The sequence below is a fragment of the Gouania willdenowi genome, chromosome 14, assembly GCF_900634775.1.
Source record: "Gouania willdenowi chromosome 14, fGouWil2.1, whole genome shotgun sequence".
NCBI lineage: Eukaryota > Metazoa > Chordata > Actinopteri > Blenniiformes > Gobiesocidae > Gouania > Gouania willdenowi.
In genome coordinates this window covers 27,949,608-27,972,685 of record NC_041057.1, presented here as the reverse complement: position 1 = coordinate 27,972,685, position 23,078 = coordinate 27,949,608, and the positions used below count along the sequence as shown (strand labels likewise).

Sequence of the window (23,078 nt, the reverse complement as noted above, 5' to 3'; positions counted from 1 at the left end):
GTTGTAAATATTTGAAGTTAGTCACAGCATGAGTCATCCACCATTATATTACTGTCAGTAATCATAGGTAAATGGTTTACTTCATGCTTAAAAGATAAGCTTAGTTGAGCTTGTTTCTATTTACAGTTGCTCAGAGATAGGTAACTTTTATCAAAGCGATGGCCACAAAAATGTGTTTGTCACATTATCAATATTTTAGTATTTAGAATTATCCCCAATCTGAGCATTTATACAGCAAATAACAGTGTTTAGGTTTAGTTTTTTGTACATTTTTTATGCTTTGTGTATTTTTTGTGTCATTTTTGGTATTTTTGTGAGTTTTTAGTGTCATTTTGTAAATGTTTTTTTGTGCATTATAAGTAATTTTGAGTATTTTGTTGTATATTTTTCTTTTTTTTTTTAAATACACTTGTGGATGTTATGTGTATTTCTGGAGAAGTTTTTTATTCTATCTTTTATGTTTTTTGTTGTCCTTTTGTGTATTTCTCTGAAACTGTATGTTTTTATGGTTATTCTGTGTATTTTTGCTTTTGTTTTGTGTTTTTTTCTTTTGTTTTGTGTTTTTTTCTGTGTGTTTTGTATTCTTGGAGTCATTGTGTGTGGTAATTTTGGGGGCCACACAAAATTAAATGCAGCCCTTAGGTCACCAGTCACATTATCCACATTATTGCCAGGGCTGCTAATTCTTGAATATTAGACCAACTTCATCTCTGATAAAAATGAAAAATGCATGAAATACTATAATGTATTGTCGCACACACATAACTGAAAGCTTTTTCATAGCAACAGTTACATACTCGTTAAAAGTTACCTGTAAAATATAAATAAATGATGTTTTATGTTTGATAAACTATTTGCTACATTTTCGGAGGGCCTATGTTTATGCAGCACAAGTTTAAGGTTTAAGTTTATTTCTGACATGTTATTTCACAATATAATCCAAACATAGTTTATTAGTTAGAAAAATTGTTGTTAGAAATACACTGTGCAATGTTTTTAATGTCACAAAGTGATTAGAATAAAACATGTTGTATAAATTACACAAGTAGACAATGTTGGGGGGGGGTTGTCTTGTTTTTTGACAAATCTTCTTCCAATTTCAATATTTTGATATTCCAGGTTCATTGAAATGAGGTAAATATGCAAAAACAACAAAATTGTCCTTTATATGTGCTTAAAACATATCAATATTGAATAAAACTGTTAAATAATGTCTATTAATTTTACCATATGTTCAAACACCTGTGACAATTACACAAAGCAAATAATAAGAATGTTTCTCTGCTGCTGCTTTGTTTGATTTATGATTCACACTTGTTTCATCTAATTTGTGACCACGTCACTAATTTATATGAGCAAACGTCGATGATGGAGTTGTGACTAAACCAAATGTTAGGGAGAGTTTACTGTGACTCCTGTGTGTATAATGACAGCATATTACCTCTTTCTTAGAAGAACCTTACTCAGCTTTCTTCTGATCCAATGGAGATGTGAAACCTGCTACTCATGTTAACCTGAACATGGGTGACACATCAGGATCAGGTTCAGTGTTTCCGTATGCTGCTGACTCATTGTAGTAACAGATCTCTAAAGTTTACCTTCAACAATTCATCAGTTCATTTGGAAACCAAATATTTGTAACTGCGTCATCACCTTATTGTGTGGATTAGATCCTGAAAAAGCAGGATTACTTACAAGCCGAGGTGGACAAAGTACGCAACTTCATTTCTTCATTGAGTGAAAGTACTACAAGCTACTCCTTGTTAAAAATCACTCTATTACAAGTAAAAGTAGCTCAGTCCAAATATTACTTAAGGCCAAAATGAGCAACTTTTATCACAGCAGGGCTGCAAAATGGTGATTGGTTGATCCGAGGGCACTTTATTATGTCAGCATTTAGAATAATCACCAATCTAATCACCAATAATACAGAAAAGACAAAGGGTTCTGTCTATATTTATTTTTGTGTGTGTGTTTAGAGTTCATTTGTTCATTTTACTCACATTTTAAGTTTTTTTTTTATTTTTTATTAAGGATTCCCATTAGCTGGTGCCTTAGTAACCAGCAGAGGGGACAAGTACTGTACTTAAGTAGTTTTTTCTGGTATCTGTACTTTAGTGGAGTATTCATTTTTTGGCGACTTTTTACTTTTACTCCTTACTTTTTTAAACAAATACCTGTACTTTCTACTCTTTACATTTTAAAAATGTGCTTGTTACTTTAACGAGCTTCGAAGATGACGGTTTGGCAGGTCCCTTAGTTTTATGGCTAACATTCTCAACTTTTTAAAAGTGTTAAACTCAAAGCTGCTCTCGGTTTAATTGAGCATTTGCATTTTATTTCTTTTACCTTGAAACATTTTATGTACAAATTGTATCTTTAAGTGCTAAATTGTTCAGGTGTTCTTAAAGGGTAACATTTTTAATTTATTTCCATATACCAGTTTTCTACAAGTTCTTAAAAATGTTAAACTCAAAGTTGCTCTGGGTTTTATTGAGCATTTGCCCTTTTTTTATTGACAAATTTTATTTACAAATTGTTTTTATTGGGTGCCAAATTCTCCAGGTGTTCAAAGGTAACAGATTTAATTTGTTTCCATGTGCCAGTTTTCTATAAGGTTTTTGAAAAAAATAAAAGATATGGAATTTTCTGGTTTAAAAACCCTGTCTTATTATTGAAGGGACATTTGTTTTACTACTTTTTACTTTTTTACTTAAGTTGGACTAAAAGTACTAAAGTACATTTAGTAGCATGTACTTTAGTACTTTTACTCAAGTAAGGGAGCTGCTTCAATACTTTAACTTTTACCAAAGTCATTTTTTATTCAAGTATCTATACTTTTACTTGAGTACTGAAGAATAGTAGTTTTGCCACTAATGGTAAACCGCGAGTCAACCTGGGGTCCACAGAGTGAACAATAAAATACAAATATAGAACAGACAATCACATCAACTACAATATGTCAAATTATAAATACAACTAATGATATACCAGATGTAAAAATAAGAAATATTAAGACACACATTTAATAATCCTCATGAATAAAATAAAATAATAAATAAAAATCATTTTCTCAAAACAAAACAGAACCACTCAACCTGCATCCATTCTAAAATGAGATTGAAATTTCATTTTGGTAGTCCTATTGTGAATTTTCCTCTATTTTGTATGTTTCTTGGAGGCATTTTATGTATTTTTGTCATGAAATTATGTATTGTCCTGATATGTTTGTCATCTTTCTGTGTATTTTTGTTATTTTGTGTATCCTTCTGCAATTTTCTATGTTTTTGTAGTCATTTTGTGTCATATTTATGTACATTTTATATGTTATTGAAGTATTTTTTTTTATTATTGTTATCGTTTTGTATATTGTTTGGTTATTTTAGTTTTTTTGGGAAAAATTATGTGTATTATATATATATATACACAAAATAAGACCAAGGGCTGCATGTTGGGCCAGTTGTACATGTTTGACTTAGGGAAAGCATTTGAAAGTATTTGAATAAAAAAATAGTTAAGTATGAAAAATGTATAGATTCTATAGTCAAAAGTACAATATGTGTCTTTCGAATGTAGTGGAGTGAAAATAATAAGTATTCCACAAAAATGATACTCACGTAAAGTACAGATACTCAGAAAATATAGGACTTATTGTCTACCATTTTTTTTTTTTAAATGCAACCTAACTATTAGTAACTAAGAGTAGCAGCTGCTAAAGGGTTTCTTTGGAAAAGTTTAGTTTTATTTGATTTTACATGTTGTTTTTTTTGTTCTCTTTCATAATTTAAAGGTTAGCATAATACGAGAGCATTAGTGTCAACCCTAAGGCCAGGGGGCTTAAATCTGGCCGTTTAGAACATCTGATTCAGCCCACTGGATAAAGTTTAAATGACTTAATTGTGAATCATTGAGGAAATTACAAACTAATTCATTTGTACATATCTTAGTTCCTCATCACATCATTGCAGTTATTTGAATTTTTTGTTGAATGAACTCTCAATTTTCCCAAAATTCTGCAATTTCTCTTGAATAATTTCACAAACTTTTCAAAAATGAAATAAAAATGTGTACCTAAAGTGAAGATCCTACAGGGATTGATATCTATCACTTATTGCCAGAGGTGTAAAGCGTACTGATACAGTATCCTACTCAAGTAGAAGTACTGTTACTTGATTGAATTTGTACTCATGTACAAGTACAAGTAAGACATACATCGAATACTCAAGTACAAGTAAAAAGTAGCTGAATTAAATATTACATTAAATATTAGTAAAAGTTACGAGTTACCTTCACCCCCATTTTTGGCAATACATTTTGCCACAGTTTCCTTGCATAAAAATGCATTTTATACAATTTTAACTTCATTTATTTTCCACTAAGTCATCTGTGCAAAATAAAAGGTTTGTCAAAAAGTCCAATCTTTTTTAAAAATAAAATAATGCCAACAAATTAAATTCAAATGAAATAAAGATGATCAGCCTGTAAGTACAGTTACATATACAGTATGAACTCTAAAACAGTGCCATGCCAATTGTACCATGTGGCTAACAACATAATAGGTATAGAAACCACAACCTGAACCAAAGAAATTGTCTGGGCGTTGATATGAAATGGCACGACTAAGAGCATAATTATGGAAAATGTTCAACGAAACGGAAATAAAAAAATTATCACAAAAAAATAATAATTTACTCAGTAATGGTTGGGCATAGAAATGTAACTAATTACTTATTTTAAAACGTACTTAAGTACAAGTAAAATTACTGATTTAAAAAAATATATTAAAAAAAGTACAAGTACCTAATAAAAGCATCTCAATTACAGTAATGTGAGTACTTGTAAGCCGTTGTATTCACCTCTGCTTATTGCTTGGATATTATATATCCTTTTATGTGACAATATTGTTGAAATTCCTAGTTTTCCCACCCATAACCTGCGGCTCATTTGAGATCAAACTTCGTATTTGACCCCTGAACTAAAACAAGTTTAACAGCCCTGGATTAGAGAAAGGGATTTGCCTAAACGTCTTGTGACTTACTCATCTTTACTCCCTCACAGATGAATACCAGAGTGACTTGTAAATCAGAGCACACACACTACTTGTCTCTGTGTGTGCGTGAGTCAATCTCTGTCACATCTCAGCCATCCCAAGCATGTGTCAGTCGGTGTCTTGTCATCATTCTAATATAATAATCATTCACTCTGAAAGACACACGGAGCCACAGGAAGTGCATACCAGGCTAAAGCAGGATTAGTTGAGTAGCCGATCTGGAATTGACCCATGAGCAGACCCAGAGAAACCAGTCCAGACCAAACCCATGTGCTGCTGGCATTTCTGCACTAAAATATTCTGATACAAGTCACTCAGAAATTTTGCAGCCATTCCTGTGATTAACCTTCAATATTTTATTAGATATAAAGATTTTTATTTCAAAAGGATAAAACCCCATTAGTGAGTGATTTTGATCTCCTCAAACCTATGTATTTTTTAATTATTTTATTTATTTTATTTTTATTTTTAATCCAAATTATCAATCATTACATCAGGTGTACCCTAGAAAACTAAATAAATAACCAACTGTCTCTATGTTTACCTTATTTAAAAAGCTGCAAGCAGGGACACATAACAGGTATTTTACACCTACATTTTTTTTTTTAAATAATGAAATCCTTTATCAGAAACATTGCTTTAAGTCATGATTTATTTAAGCAGAAGATTCATTTATAAACTGTCAGATGTATAAAAGCTGTACAATCAATATTGAATTGTCACTTTGTTTTTACATTAGTGCAGTGCTCGGATTAAAATTAAGTTGCATTTTAGTAAAAAATTTATGACTAAAACCGAATCACACGCACGAGTTCCTTCTTGGTAGCCTCAAAAGTTGTTTCTTCCTGCCCTCCAGCATTCTCTCTCACTGTAAGAAGTAATAATAATAATTATTATTAGGTTACGTCTAATGAAAAAGGGTTCCGTAGTCTAATTTTCTGCAGGCGTCAACAAAACTGTGTAAAATGATAAAAACAAGAGACAACAAAACAACAGTAAAAGTAAACACAATTACTCTCAAAACCATTACATAAAAACACAAAAATAAAAACAGTATACAAAATAATGACCAAAATACAAAAAAAATCACTTCAAAAATGAAGAATTACTGAAACACACACACACAAAAATACACAAATTGACTGCAAAAATAGCTGAAAATACACAAAATGACAAAAAAATTAAATGAAAATTACAGAAAAATAAACAAAATTACTACCAAAGCAAAAAAATTGCAAAAAAGTATGCAAAATGATAACTGAAACACACAAAGATTACTCTAAAAACATGCAAGATTACATGAATATACACAAAATGCCTCAAAAAAACATACAGAAAAATATACAGAAAACGATATAAACCAACAAGAAAAATATTGAAAATGCCTCTACAAAACTCACTAAATCATAGAAAAATACACTAACCACTAACTTTAACAAAAAAAAAACACAAATATAGAACAACAACAAAAAAAATAAAATGAGGGGAAAATAAAGTTAAATCAAATGACAACACCACAGAAATTGAACTGAAATCCTTTATTGTCATTATACACAGTACAAAGAGGTTTAAAAAGCAGCTCCATAAAAGAATACAGAAACCTTAAAATAATAAAGAAATCTTCAAATACAGACAAAACCATTTGTTCTTTCCTGTATTAATGCTCAGACATTAATGTTGACAATGTGGCCCTTGGAGTAATAACCCTTGTATAAAATCCACAATGAATTTGGTTGAGTGGGACAATTATCATTGGTCAGTTCTTCCTGCATGTGTCACTATAAACTATGTCAAGTGTACATATCAGCTCTTTCAGAACATTTGATAAGACGGTGGCACTAATTCATGCTAATTAAATCCTCTACTGAGTGACTTCTATACAATGATGTCATTGCCGTCATCAAATACAGCCATAATTATTAATTATCTGACATATTTAGTGTAGTTTTTCTTAACACATACCCTTAAATCTTACGTAATTTAAACTCAGATTCAATGTGAACAGATTGGGACTGAAACTGATTTGACTACAGTTAATATTTGGATTGTATAATGTTGATTAAAAACCTACAGACCTAAATTTGACTTTTAGAAGATGTGGAGTGACTAACAAAAATAACAACATTAATATAGTGTACATGTTTTTGGAGTGTGGGAATATGCTGGACTATCTGAATTAAACCAACCATCACAGACTACATGGGAAACTATATTTCCAATGTTCACATATTGAGAATTAAATCAGTCTAAGTCACATGCATCATCTGACTAGTTCATAAATCTATCCTGCTCTGAGTAGTTTAGCGTTAGCTGACAGTTGTGTGCTTTTGAAATTTTTATACTTCTATTTTATGTAAACAAATTTCCTTTTATTCTGTCTCTTTATCTTTTGCTTTTAAGATTTGATTTAGCTTTTTGTTTTTGTAAGAAGACGTTATTCTTTATTATTCCACAGGTCACATCCCGTCACGTGTTTTGTAAATCTGTGACATGATGGAAATGTATTTCTTCACTTGTAGTTATTATAGGTTTTTATGCACATAAAGGAAGTCTTTACGCCGATATCCCACTTTAATTGTGTAGACTTGTGCGAACTATTGTACGCCTCAGTTACACACAAAGGGAAGTATTATGATGAGTGGCATATTTCATAACTACTATATGAGAGTGGACTGTGTGGACAGGAGGAAGTGGTGGACGGTCAGTGTGTGAGTTCGTGCGTGTGTCTTACCGAAGAACAATTCCTCCTCCTCGTTTGTGTCATGAATGAAGCCACTCACAAAATTAGACATTAGAGAGGAGTTTACTGGAATATTCAAACTGGATGTGGAGGAATTGATGAATTTATAGTGTTATTTAATACTCATTTGATAGCAGGAACATCTGAATCATTTTCTCTCTTTTTTTTCTAACAGCTCACTTTAAGAACCAATATTAAAACTAATAATGTGAAATACTTGCTTTAATCTTTCTATTACTGTACATTTTGCTACAGTAACTATATTTTACTGTACAGTAAATTATAGAATGATCAAACTGTGGGAATTGTACATGAAAAATAAACAGACAATAGTGAACTATTCTGTGCTGACTTCCATTATTAGTCATTTTTATTTTTCAGAGACTTTCTAAAAGCACACTGAGGTTTGTAATTGTTAAGTGATCAGTTGCTCAGTTTATGTTTCACGCTCATATAAAGAACCACTAACCATAGTCAGGGAGTCACAGCCCATAATACTGGTGAATTACTTAATATTTAATAAATATAATTCTTAATAACCACTGACATTAGTAATCAAAATTCCTTCCTTCCCATTTCCATGTTATTTATGGGTCTATTTATACATTTCCGTTCAAAGTTTTTTCCTAATCAGAAATCAGATGTCTTTACAGGCTATTAAACTATTAAAAATGGGAAATATGGTTAATGGAGTTCACTATTGTCATTCATTTTATTATTTAATGTTTATACACAGCAGAAATGTGAAGAAATCAAGCACTCAAAATCATATATCAGATTTTGTGCAAGACTTGACGTGTCCAGCTGTTTGCTGCACTTGCTAAAGCTAAACATTGGATCACCAGTTTTACAGTGAAAAATATCGTGGAAATCCATGATTTTTTTCTTTCTTTTTTTCTTTTTCTCCAGGAAGTAAATTCCCTTTTTTCATCACAGAAAATCATAAGCTCTAGATTCGTAATCTATATGGGGTAGAGTTTAGATTCTCATTTTCCCGCTCAGCTGCCGGGCCGGGCTCGGGCTTCATGTTTAACTTTTTTTAAAAATAATCTCTATTACATTAATTTTATTTTTTAATAAACACAAAACACTAATGTATTGTTGTGGTATCATTTCTAAAGTGATTTCTGCTAGTAGTGAGACGGGATATTGATGGCGTTGTGTTGAGTTTTGTTGTACAGCGTTCACATTCACTGAATATTATTTGCTGATTTTGCTCATTCCTCACTTGCTGCTGGAGTGCAGGGAACAACTATGACTACGTGCTTCAGTCAGGTCTCCTCTCCACGCGGTCTGGTCTGCTATGCTGTAACGGACTGGGTTCTACTGTATGTTCCCGTTATGTTCCACTAGTGTGTATTCAGTGATTAACTGATGCTGAGTTTTCCCATGGCCGAGAAGGCATCATGGTTACGTGCAGCTTTCTCTGCCAATGTGTGTCTTTGTTTACATGTGTTCTGAGTGTTGATTGGCTGGGAGGCTGGGGAAAGGGTGGGCATAAGCAGGGAAAAGACTAGTGAACATTTCTGTTCCCACGGTAGTGTGCCCCCGGTCCCGGGTTGGGTCTTGCTGGATTTTTTGGGCCCGATCGAAACTCAAATATGGGGGGGTAATAAAATCACAACGGAAAGGAAATTATGGTTATTTGTTTACTAAAGCATCACATACCCCTGCCTCAATGTAGAGGGTATGTTTATTTAAAAAAAAAAAAGATGATCTAAATTTTACAAAGGTGATTATTTAAAATTGTGATATGAGAACAAGTTTGAATATTTATCATGGTTTGATCTCCTTTCTTGCTTTGCCTAATCTGTGTTGGCTTCACTTAAGAATGCCAGCAGCTCTGCTTCCCATGCGGATCAGAGAGCAGTGTGTAGGCGGGAAGTAGAAGACCTGTTTCAATACTCACGTGAATCCTCACCATGTTGTTAATTACAGTAATCAATGTGGAATAAAGTGGATTATTTCATAAGAAAGGCTGGTTTGCCCTCATGAATCACCTGCTGCACCCACTGAAGCTAATGATGCCAGCTGTGTGCCCGCTTGTCAATGTGTGCCATCCACTTTGAATTGTGGGCGTGGCTACAGATTACTATTGAGTAACCTGGACGACATGAATGCACAGGACTTGAGTGTAAAATGAGATGCTGAGATCTGGCATTAGGCGGAGCGCGGGAGAACTGGTACACCAAGTCACGCCACTTTCCCTGTGTGTTTGGGAAGAGCTGGGAGGTGAGAACAAGAGGAAACTTGTGTTTTCTTCTTCTGTGTTCCAGATGCACCAACATTGTTGTTGATGAGTGGGTTTGTAAGCATAAATGGTGTAATAGGTTGTGAGATAACACTGCAGGGTCAGTTGGGAGGATTGGAGCCTCAGGAATGTCTGCACTGACTGGGTCAGCACTGGGAGGATCTTATCTTTGCTTTTCCAGTTGTCTTCTGGGTCAGGAACAGTCATGAGAGCATGAGATGTTTCCTTTAGGTGCTGTTTGTTCAATTTAATCACAGTATATTATCATCTTTGATCACAGTTAGTGCTTTAACACATATTCACCAAATTAATATTAAAAGCTTTTTAAATGGAGGTCCTGCCATTTTCCCACGTTCTCCACTCCTGTGGACATCTTGGACCAAATTGGGGCCCCAAGCGAGTTTAGATCCCGTGGCCCCCAAAATGATCATATAACAACATGTCTATAACTAGACAACCTTATTAGTATTAAATATTGTTCTGTCTGCAAGTATAGATACTGTATTTTGGCTCTAAGAAAAAAATAATCAACCGTTATATTAAATATTAAATAGAAATAACTTCAAACTAGCTTCTTCGTCTTCGTCTTTGTCTTCTTCGTCTTCGTCTTTGTCTTCTTCGTCTTCATTATTCATGAACAGATTGGTACGCATGGATGCTCGAAACCCGAGTTTTGATTTCGGGCCCAGGAGGGCCCCAAAAGAAAAAATAAATTTTTTTCCGAGTCAAATATTATAACGATTGGTGGTACCGAATCAGTGTCACGGGGGCACAAGGGGGGCCCCATTTTTCAAATGACTACTCTTCCGTTAGTCCTTGTTAGATCGGAATGCAGTTTGGTGTGAATACTTTATGAATTAATATGACGAGACGCTCGGAGCCCTTTTTTAAATGGGGCACGTGGGCCTACCCCCCCATTTCTGGTAATTTTCAAATTTATGGGAACATAGTCGTGTGATATATTGTTTCAAAGGTAATTTTTTTTTGGCAATTTCTATTAAAGCCGTTTTCTTATTTATTTGTGAGTCAAATATTGCAACAGTTGGTGGTACCGAATTCTTGACACATACCAACATATGAATGGGGCCCATTACTTCGTATGTGCCACGGGGATGCCAGGGGGCCCCATTTTTCAAATGACTACTCCTCCGTTAATGCTCGTTGAATCGGGTTGTAATTTGACATAGATATTCTACGAGTGGCTGTCAAGAGCCTTTTTGATTTATCTGAACATAGTCGTGTGATATATCGCTTCAAAGGCAATTCAACGTAGATTACGTTTTTACGTTGCACAATTTAATTTGTTTTACTTGGAGGAACCGAGTCATTTGACTCGATTCTCGGGAGCATGGTGCGTGCTATTTGGCGCAGAGACGTGGTCTGGCCGTAGTTCATCAGAACTTGTTGTTCCTATAGTTACCGGGTGCTTATTTTCCAGACACTAATAAGTTAGTACACACTTTTACATCACTAGTTCATTAGTGCTGCTGCAGATGGCTTTACTAGTAGATATCTTACTTTAACTAGTTCACAGGTATACATGTTGGGTCCACCTAGTTGTTTACTAGTGAGGGCAAAAATGCTGAGTATCTCAGCCTTCAAGTTACTCCCAATTTCTGCCACTTTTACGCCAATATTGACAAACCTTTTTACCACTTTTTCTGTGGTTTTTAAAATCCCATTTCACCACCTTTTCCCCTATTTTTGGTCACTTTTAACCCATTTTATTTTGGATTAAAACAATGTACTAATGCGTAAATAATAATAAAGTTCCTGGTGGATATAGATATTACAGTGGATATTATTCAGATAAATAAATAAATGTGGTTATCACAGATTCATAGAACAATGGACCATCATTTTGCTGACTTTATGCTTGTGTAGGGAGGCGCAGCCCTGCCTGTGGAGGTAGTAGTGTGAATACTTGTAGAATCTCTCATGATGAGTCAGCAGAACAAACACAAAAGTTCATAAAGGTTTTTATATTGGCAAAGTTTACTGTTCTAGACATCTGTTGTTCAAATCTTGAGTTTTACAAAACACAATTATTGAGATTTTCTTTCATAAAAGTGCAACAGCAGCAGCAATCCAATGATGCAGAATTTGATCACCATCAAGCTGCAATTTTATAATTTTTACTTTGTGTGTGCTTCTCAGTTTATCTTGTATTAATATTTTAACAATTGTTTTTAGTTGATCATTTTTAAAGTAATTGGAGTAAATTAACCACTATCCTTTAGTTTTCTTTACTGTTTCTTCATGTTTTGGATTCAATTTTTATTAATCTCACCCTGCAATGCAGCCCACGAGCCTCCCGCCACAACACTTCATGGTTAACCAAGGTTTTTCACTGCTTGCGTAATGTCCAACTGTCCTAGTGCGTCATGGGAGCTCCCTCTCCCACAAACCCATACTCATCATTGTAAATGCCTGTAAACACATGAATTGGGCTGACATTTTCTTGTTTGATCATCTTTCTAAACCCATTTGTGTGAACATTTAGCATGCAACGTGTCGTCGAGCACAGGGAGAGCAAAGAAGTGCTCAGATAAAAACAGAAGCTGCCTATTGGCTGGTAAAAAATCATATTGTTCTTTTCAGTGATGAAAACACTCAAGTTAAGCAAATATTGTGTTTTAAGATCTTCTGTACTACCGAAGATTGTGTAGACATGTTTTCTTTTCATGTAGTATTTAAATGCTGTTCCGTAGACAGTTTGCTGCTCTTTAGTACAGGAAACATTCGTTGTGCCTTCAGCATTAGACTCTAGTGAATCTTTGTTGACTTTTGCAAACAATTTATAAAGTTTCCCTTTTTTATTTTAGCAAAGGGCGGCAGAGCAAACACTCATTATTGGAACAGGTGTGGCTCGAGGAGTGGAACAAGTCATCTAATGAAGAGGTTAGTGGTTTGATTGTTTTCTTTCTTAGTTTTCTTTCAGAAATACGAGTGGAAAATGCATCTACTGCTACATAAAAACACCTTCAACGTGTCTTACACAATGCTGTTTTTATCTTTCAGGATATTGAGGCTAAGGGGAAGGAAGAAGTGACTCGAGCATCAGCATTTAAAAATTGTTATTTAAAAAAGAAACTCATTAACTCAGAGTTTACTCATTTCAGCGTAGGTTTACCCATTTTTGTTTTAACATCTTTCCCTATTTAGATAACTTTATTGGCAGTTAAACGTCACAAACTTTTGCCAAAAAATGCTAATTAGGCTTAATCGAGTCAACTACTGTTTCACTGCTATTTATTTATTTATTTATTTGTTTGTTTGCCTTTCAGCAGGATTTCGTCAAAAGCACTGAATGTATTTTGACAAAATTTTAACCTAAGATAAACATCACGCCATGGAAGATTCCATTAAAGTTCGGAGGGGATCCGGATCAATATAGTGAATTTGATAAGGTAGAAAAATAAAAAAAAATCCCTTTCTCTAATGGTGTGCGATCTGACCATATTAGGCTATGTTCACATTGCAAGTCTCAATGCTCAATACTCAATTCAAATTTTTTGCTCGGATCCAATTTTTTTGTTTGTCCATTCACATTACCCTTTAAAATGCGGCATGCACCATATTCTAGTGTGAATGGTTTGCAGCTCCAAACTAACCCGCATACGCGTTTGTCTCCAAGTTTTTGTGCAGTGGAGCCAGAGAATGAATGAGCTGGTGCAGAGGAGGACAAGGAGAAAGTAAAAGAGAGACAAATATTTAATTTTGGCTTTTTGTGGTGCCGATTTGCTTTTAAACACAGACCATTTATAATATGAACCTTCAAGCTTTGACCCAAACCCGACAGAGCAAAACCGAAACCGACAGGTCCGACAGACATTAGGTATTTATATCTTTGCCCGACCTGAAACCAACACTTAAAGGGGACATATCATGCTAAATCCACTTTTTTAGACCTTAAATGCATTTTGTTGTATATTTAGAGTGTTTAGAAGTACAGAAAAGTTCAAATTAGTCTCTTCAGGTGCTCCGTTGATATCTTTATATTCTGTTTCGGTCATGTTTTTCAATCTGTTTCGATTTTTCGATTATCTATTACGTTTTTTGAACAATAACATCACAGTATTTGCAGCGGAACTGCCAAATTAGGACATCGACTCCAAGCCCAACACTTCGAGCAATCCGCCATTTTTATTTCTCGCTTTTATTTTGTAGTCCAAGCTCAAGGATGCCGAAGTTACGAGAGGATAAGTCAAAATGTTTGGTTGTTGGATGTAGTAACCCACACGCTTCATTACACCATCTCCCAGCACCAGAACCTTTTCGAAGTGCCTGGTTCAGTTTTATTTTTTATGGAAATGTACCCACATCTGTGGGTAAGGTCATTTTTGTGTTCGCGAAGCACTTCAAGGATGACTGCTTCGCCAGTATAAAGAGGGATTTGCCGAAAGATTTTGTCTGATTGAGGGGTCAATTCCTTCTATCTTTGGAGGCGACGAACAGAGCACTTCGGTAAGCTGTAAATAACGCTAAAAAGTGTGATGATAAGACGTCCCTGTCATTGTTTTGTTAGCATTAGCAGTTGCACCGTCTTCATATGTTAGCGCTGTGTGCTCGTTTTAGATCCTTGATGATATGGCCTACGTGGTTTAATTTAAGTCTAAAGTTTTCATGTCAATTCATTTTGCCGTTTTTGTCTCCGAAAAGACTGTATTAAAATACATTTCATGACGTTAGCTTGGCGCTAGCGTTAGCTCGGTGCTTGTGTTAGCTCACTTGTTAGGGTTCTGCAGGTTCATCATCTTCATTTTCATCTTGCTCTGCCGGGTGCGACTCTGGCTCGAACATGTAAGGCTGGATGGACAAGTCTTCTGTTGTTGACATTTTGTAAATAACGTGTGAATAAAAAGTTTCTGCGCAGCTAGATAATCGTATCTCTTCTATCAAACTACAAAAATGGCCGAACAGGGTGGAGTTGAACCGAATGTCACCTCTGCAACCTGGAGAGGGGGCGGGGTATGAAGTGTCTCATTTGCATTTAAAGAGACCTCACCAAAACGAGTTGCTCTTAGAAGCACATCAGAAAAGGGGTAGAAAAGGGGCCTGTGGAGCTATAATAATGAGGAATTCAGACCCAAGCATTGCAGTTCCTCTTTATATAGACCACAACTATATGATTTATATCTAAAAAGGAAGGATTTAAAAGCATGATATGTCTCCTTTAAAACCTAATTTTTCCTCATACAAATGACATATTTATATTTGTTTGAGTGGTAAGCATTGCTTTTATTAATAAACAACATTTGAAGAAATCTGATTTGGGTCATTCAGAAATTTGACAAACAAAATTCGTGAGCCGAAAAAATCTGTGACCACGGGGGGGATAGTTCCATCTCTGCTGATTCATAGACGCCGAGAAGAAGAGCAAAAATCCAGACTTAAACCATTAAACCATACCTTCAACCATTTCTGACAAGAACACCAGTTCTTTGCAGCAGACAGATTCAACTTGGGTCGGCATTAATGAGCAGTCGATCCTGGTTGCCTGTATTTGCATGCATGGAGCTTTTCTTCTCTTCTTCATGGTGTCTAAGAAACAGCAGAGATGGAACTGTTGCCCCCTGTGGTCACAGATTTTTTCAGCTCACGGATTATATTTAATAAATTTCGGTAAGGAAAGAGGTTTACATCGACTTTTTTAACTTTTACTGATTTTTAGAGCAACCCAAAGCAGTTGGAAGCAAGTTGTCATTTTGACTGAAAAAGCTGCTAAATGATCCTGAATGCTTCACCTCCTAACTCAATGAACTAAAAAGGGCGATTTACATCATCAATGACGTCATTTCAACATGGCGGCGCACAGGCTATCAAACGGTAAAGTAGTCCTATTTTTAAAAGGTAATAAAAAAAATATGGTGCTGCGTTTTGTTAGGCATGGATCTTCTAATAAGGACATTTCAAAGGTTTTAGACCACATTTGTAAAAACAGTGGAGGTTCCTTTTAAGTCCTGCAGTGTGAATGTAGCCTTAGATTGTGAAGGATTAAAACATGACGACGATCTGCCAAGCCAAGGAAAATGTACAACTATCTGTAGTGTGTAACATACACAGCACATAAACAGGTTTTTTTCTCTGCCAACACCGTTTATTAGTCAGGCTCAAGTCAGCAGTACAGACACAAACCGAAGAATCAGAGCTCAATCAGCGCAGAAATGCGCTCCGCTAACACTCACTCCCTCCCAGTGCACGGAGTTCCTTTGTGCCTGTAGGGGGCTCAGTGCAGATGTCTGTCTGTTCTTTGTAAAACTCAATCAGTTCTGACTGTTGGAAGCACTGAGAGACGTTTGAGCAAACAGAGCATGTTTCTCTTTCGGAACATTTTAGCTGTTTAATTGTGATAAAATTGCGATCATGATTTTGCAAAGGAAAAATCGTGATTTTTTTTCTCATATCGCCCACCCCTACCAATCCCTCATCATTTGTGAAATTTCAAAAATTTTTATCATTATGTTCGTAACTGATTGATCTTTTTACAATATGGCACAGTTATGTCGAGGTGGTTCCCCAATTACAATTAGGTTTCATCAGGATCAGATCTGGATTGTTACTTTAATTGCAATCATCGTATCATGATCAGGATCGCTGATCCAGATAACTGACAATGATAACACATCATTGTGTTTCATCAAGATCGCATCCAAGTGATGCATTTCAAAGCAATTAAAAAATAAATTAATTGTATGCCCATATATTTGGACCTACTGTATTGTTAATAATGGGGATAGAAAAAATAAATAGATGAATTGGGATAGAAATTGCCTGTGAATGATCATGGTACCATGATCAGGATCACTGATTCAGATTACTGCCAATATCTGACGAGGAGATTTGGTGCTTGGTGGAGGTTTGACTTTCTGAGTGCTTTTCTTAATTTTATATTTATACCCTTGACTTACAGAAGCTGAAATCACTCAAGGTTACATCATGAGAAGTTTGACATGTCTTATGTTACACTGCCTTGACCCACAGCAGTGACGTGCAGTACTGGTGAGTTTCTCTTGAGTCGGATGTACAAATATATGAACTCAATGGAAGCTTAAATATGCAACGTTTCTTTTTTAAATGTCATTTTATTTATTTAAATGTGTAACCGAGTCAAATTCCTCGTGTGTACAACATACACTTGGCTAATAAAGATGATTCTGATTCTGATTCTGATTCTGATTCTAAATAGGGATTTCCTAGTTCTATTTTATCTTGCAACTGCAAGAAGATATTTTTGCATGTAGCGTGTGTTCTTGCACTGTTTTATGAGAAAAATACCATGGAAATGGATGATATGGTCCCAAAACACTGATTGTGAAACCTTTAAATACCGCAAACTGGTGAATTGCACAATTTTACATACTCGTTTGTTTGCTACACTTGCTAGACATTCAGTCACTTGTTTTCCGGCTAAAAATAGTGCGTAAAAGGGTGATGTCGTCTTTTTTCAAAAGTTTTCTGTCATTCTGTGATCACGGAAAATATGAGGCCCAAGATGACTATTTGATTTATGGACCTTCACTATTCTTCACTTATTTATATTCTTATTTCCTTTCGTCTGCTTTTCGTTCTCTCTTATGACCAGGAAACACATCCAGCGTCACTGACCTGTAGCAGTGGATTTCCCTGATTCTTCCATAGACTGAAGAGTAAAGCCCAGCAGGAAGCAGCATTCAGCTGTGTTCACGAGCACGTGGGCTGACAGCAGTAAGCATGAGGGTAAACACTCACTATATATACACACTCAATCACACACATGCACTGTAAAGTTGAATAGAATACAAAGATTTTTACATTTTTGACAAATAAATAGAAAAACCTCAGTGCTCTTAATGCTGGTTTCAGAGGGAGATGCTCATTGTATCCTTTTGCTCATTCATTTAATATTTTTTTCTCATAAATTATTGGCAGAAGATGTAAAAAACAGGTGTCATTCCAAACACTAGTTGATCTTTCTCTAATTGGGCTTTGGGGGACTCATTGGTGTCTGTAGGCAGACATGTTATAAAATAAATACAAGTACACATAACATGTTCATCTTTAGCAGAGATGTTCAACTTTTTTAGTACAATAGCCATAAAAATGGGATTGTTTAATTCAATGGCAACAATATAAACATTCAGCTCCAAACATTCAGCATTTAGAAATTAGAATATTAATCAGAATATTGATACAGGAAAGAACAAAAGGTTTGTGTGGTTCTTTTTTTTCTATCACTCTGTTGTCATTTTTTAGATTTTTCCATAATTTTGTGTGTTTTGGTCTTGATTGTGTTATTTTTATATATATATACATTTTTTTTTTCCTCTTTTTTATTTATTAGTCATTTTAGTCATTTTGTCAATTTCTCACTTTGTTTATTTTTGTTCTCATTCTGTGTGGTTTGGAGGTCATTTCGTGTATGCCTCTTTGTTCCAGTTTGGATATTTATTTTCTCATTTTGTGTATTTTTGTTTACTTTGGGGGCCACATAAAATGAGTTGCCCATGTCTGGGTTAGAGGGAGCAACATTAATCCAATACATTTAATTGTGATTTTGTATAATGGATGTAATAAAATAATTTTGTAGCAGTAACACATTAAGAAGTCTGAATGGAGTGAACTGCATTATGGGGGTTATCTTTCAGTTGCTTTTTTCCTTCTGTAAGTGACTCTTGGCATTGAAATTCTCTGAAAACAGATGGAAATGAATAGCTGTATTAATTGGAAATATAAGAGCTGAAGTAACTTGAAGTTCAATTACAGCCTGACCTGCTGTTCAGCTTAAAAACAAGAACATACTCTGTGCTCCCTCTGCACACATCTGCATCTTTGAGTGCTTTACTTTAAAAATTAGCTGTTTTCAGTGTGTTAGCAAGTCTGCTGAGACGAGGACAGCTTCACCGATCACTTAAACAGCGTTTCTGATTGATATAGTGCAGTGATTTCCAACCAGGGGCACGGGTACCCCTAGGGGTACAACAGCACATTGTAGGGAGTACTTGGAAACATTCGTCAATTAATTTAAAAAATATAGGAAAAAGTTCCTAGTTTCTTTTTAAGCTTTTTTTTGGACAAATTTAGCACAAGCTAACAATACTATTGCTCAATACAATATTGTCTTTTCCTGTAATTTATTTAAACAGGGTTCATTTGTGCTCTTGAGGCCATTTAGTCACACTTCTGACAATAGAAGACAATAATTAGTAAGCTATATTTTACAAAGGTGATCGTATTTACTTAATATTAAAGTAATCACATGAACGTTGCATTGGCAATATTATTTTTATTTTGTTTTTAAATACACTTATTATTTTGAGTCTGTGGCCTTAGGAAACCTATGTTTAAAACACAGTAAGAAGGAAAGTCCACTGATACTCAAATGAAACAGCATATGAAAGTATGGAGGTGGTACTTGAAGAGGGGGTACACATGATATGAGAAAAATGCAAAATGTTTACACAAGACAATAAAGGTTGGGAACCACTGATCACACAAAATGCCTCGAAAAACCCACACAAATTTACAGGGGTATACACAACAGGACAACACAAATAACATAAATATACACAATGACAACAGAGACACAAAAGCAAAGCAACAACAATAGCACAAAAAATATATAAAATAAAAGATAATATAAAATATAAATTCACAAAATTAACCAAAAGTTGCAGAAAATTACTAAAATACAGACAATTTTATAAAATGACAACAAAAATACACAAAATGACATGAAAGAACAACACGAATAAACTAAAGTAGCACAAAAATATATAAAATGACAACAGAAACCCTCAAAAATAACCAAAAGTTGCACAAAATGACTAAAATGTGCAAAAAATAACAGAAATATTTACACAATTACAACAAAAAGACAAAAAAATAGCAAAAATAAAAACACAAACCTGTAAGAGCACCTTAAATTAATGTATTCGTTGATCAGATATTTGCGTGGAAAACCCCAGCTGCTTAACATAAATTTCCCTTTCTAAAACTGTTCATTAAAACCTCTTTATTCAGTGTGAAAACAGAAGAGCATTTTCACTGGGTTTTCTGGCTATTAGTATAACAGGTTTTTAAACTTCACATTGTCACTGTTCTCATTTAAAGCTGGGACTCAGACAAAGAACAGCCATCTATACGAGGGTATCTGGTTACGCTTGGACCGGGGATCTGGTTTATCAGCTACTCACACATGTCTCAGGGTTACCGTAAAACCACGTTCACACAATCAGGCCATCATTAAAATACAAGCATGTAATGGTAACAGAGAAGTCACCCTTTATCATCAAACTACAGTTTGTTTTATTTCCACATTTCTCATCAGTTTGTAGAACCGCAGAGAGAAATGAGAACTTGGTCACTGTGATGGCCTTTATCTTTGCAATGTGCATAATACACATCCTCTATTTAATCTTTACTATCTCGATTTTAAGAGAATAATTTAGGCTTTCCACTAAATTATATTGATAGTAATGGACCTTCAAACTTCCTGTTGTTGTCTTTACTGTAATTTGATAATAATCTGCTCCCAAACTCACTTTTTACAAATATTTATTGCTAAATTTATTGGACAATCATTTGATTTTTTTTTTTAAAGTTACAATAACTGGACTATGACTAATTTAAAAAGATAGTCATATCTGGTGACAAACTGTGGTTTGATATACTTTTACAATAACTATATCAAAATGTATTAATATTTTCATTAACTAATAAAAACAAAACCTGTCACATGGGATAAAATCCAATCAGAAGTCATGTGATCATGTGTTCTCATGCATTGATCGCATCAAATCTGCCTGTGTGTGAAAATATGAACCCACAAAATTGACCAAAAGTTGCAAAAAAAAAAAACTCCCATTAAAATATAGAAAAGTTTTTAAAATGGCAACAATAATAACAAAAAGAAACACACAAAAGTGGCACAAGATGACTTAAATACACAAAAATGACTGAAATATGTGACATGAATGTTGATCACGTGGCCCTCGGATGAGACAATGACATTTTTCACGTTGATAAAGGTTTGACCATCTCTGACCGAATCAGTAATAACAGTTGCAGCCGCCAGATATTTGTTTTGACCTGGAAACCTGGTGTTTGGTTGGGCAGCAGCTATTCTGCGCAATGAAGAAGAGATGCTATGCGCTAGCAGCGAAAGGGCTAAGGAATCATTTATGAACATGTTTAAGAGTAGAAGGTGGCCAGAAAAAGAGTAGTAGAGGATTCCGCCCGCCGCCTTTACACTTCTGGACATCCCTGATAGCATAGCCAATAAATTGTTACAATTAAAAAAATATACCGGAATGTTTCACCATTTGTTTTTTTTATGATAAGTTTAATTATGAATGTTATTTGGTGTGCATGTGTAAGTATTTAGTATAAGTGGTTGATTGCTCCATATTGTATATTATATAATGGAGCTGATGAATGTGTTTGAGGGCGTGTTGGTGCCACGCAGTCATCAGCACCCCTGTAACCTCAGCCTGGCAGTACCCCCTGGAGCTGGGAGACACCTGTTCCTCCCACGCCTCCAACACCGCCTGCCAGCTTCCCACCTTCTGGATATTCTGCTTAGAAGAGCTTCCTTCTCCTTTCTCTTTGCCTTCCCTCTTTGTCATTTCCTTCTCCGTGTTTGGTGTTCATCACCAAAGTGTGCCACTTCAAACAGCACCACTGTGCAGGTGTGCGTGTCCCACTGTCCTTTGCACAAACACGGGCACGCCGTTTGAATAGAGCAGCTGCCAGGGAGCTTAAGACATGTCTTCTTTACCAGCAAAGAACTGGCACATTTGATCAAAGACAGAAGAGTGAACAAGAGGCAGGGCGTAGAGTTATGGAGCCTGCCAAGCTCAGGGTTTGGGCTGCCTTTTGAAATCATTGTTTGCTCATTGCCATGGTTTTTAACTACCCACTAATGATCTTCGTCACCATTCAGCAACACAGCTATTTATGACAACATAAACACAAAAAGACAACATAAATAGCACATAATTAAAAAAAAAAATGACAATATAAATCCACAAAATTAATCAAAAGTTGCAAAAAAAAAAAAATCCAACTAAAATACAGAAATATTTATAAAATGACAACAAAAATACACAAAATGACTCTAAAAACCCATCCAAATTTACAGAATACACAAAAGGACAACAAAAATATATAAAATGACAACAGACACTCACAAAATTAAGCAAGAGTTGCACAAGATGACTAAAATACACAAAGATAACAGTAATATTTACAAAATAACAACAAAAACCCACAAAAGAAAGACAAGAATAGCACAGAAATATATAAAATGAGATCAGAAACCAACAAAATTAACCAAAAGTTGCACAAGATGACAAATATACACAAAAATACCAGAAATATTTACACGACGACAAGAAAAACCCACAAAAGTTCAACAAAATAGCACAAAAATTTATAAAACAACACCAGAAACCCACCAAAAGTTGCACAAGAGGACTCAAATACATAAAATAACAGAAATATATATTTTTCATTCAATTTATTTGTGTTATTTTTTATTTTATTTTATTTTTAATAATTGTACATTTTGACAAGCCTTTTATTTTATATAGATGCCTTCATTGAAAAATAAATTGTGCAAGATTTAGTTTCTTCCTTTTTAAGTTTATAAATGAGATACCGTGGCAAGATTTATTACCAAAAACAAACATAACTGTTACTTTGAGTTCTATTTAACTGAGCTACTTTTTACATGTACTTGAGTATTTTATGTATGACTTACTTGCACTTGTACTTGAGTACAATTTCAGTCAAGTGACTGTTCTCCTTGAGTAGGATATATCAGTACTCTTTACACTTTTGCTGAAATTACACAATATTATTTGTTATTGTAACTCACCCTCGCTGTATCTCCCACGTCTCCAAGCATTAACGTAATGAGCTGTGAGCGACTCCAAGTTCACTGCATTACTCGGAGAATGTTTTCATTGTGTTCAATGAGTCTGTAAATCTCACTGCTCCTGCTTCCTTGTCATGTTTTGGCAGATGAACTTGGTGGACCAATCCAAAACTGTGGA

At 34.8% G+C, this 23,078-nt stretch overlaps 1 long non-coding RNA gene across 1 annotated transcript in view; it reads left to right on the top strand.

Annotated features, from left to right (window-relative positions):
* LOC114475890 (uncharacterized) overlaps positions 1 to 23,078 on the top strand; it is a 46,389-nt gene that overhangs the window by 12,088 nt on the left and 11,223 nt on the right. Inside the window, exons 2-4 of the long non-coding RNA XR_003675515.1 lie at positions 12,867 to 12,942; positions 16,955 to 17,043; positions 17,627 to 17,760. This is a non-coding gene — a long non-coding RNA (uncharacterized LOC114475890). The remainder of the gene's footprint in view (positions 1 to 12,866; positions 12,943 to 16,954; positions 17,044 to 17,626; positions 17,761 to 23,078) is intronic.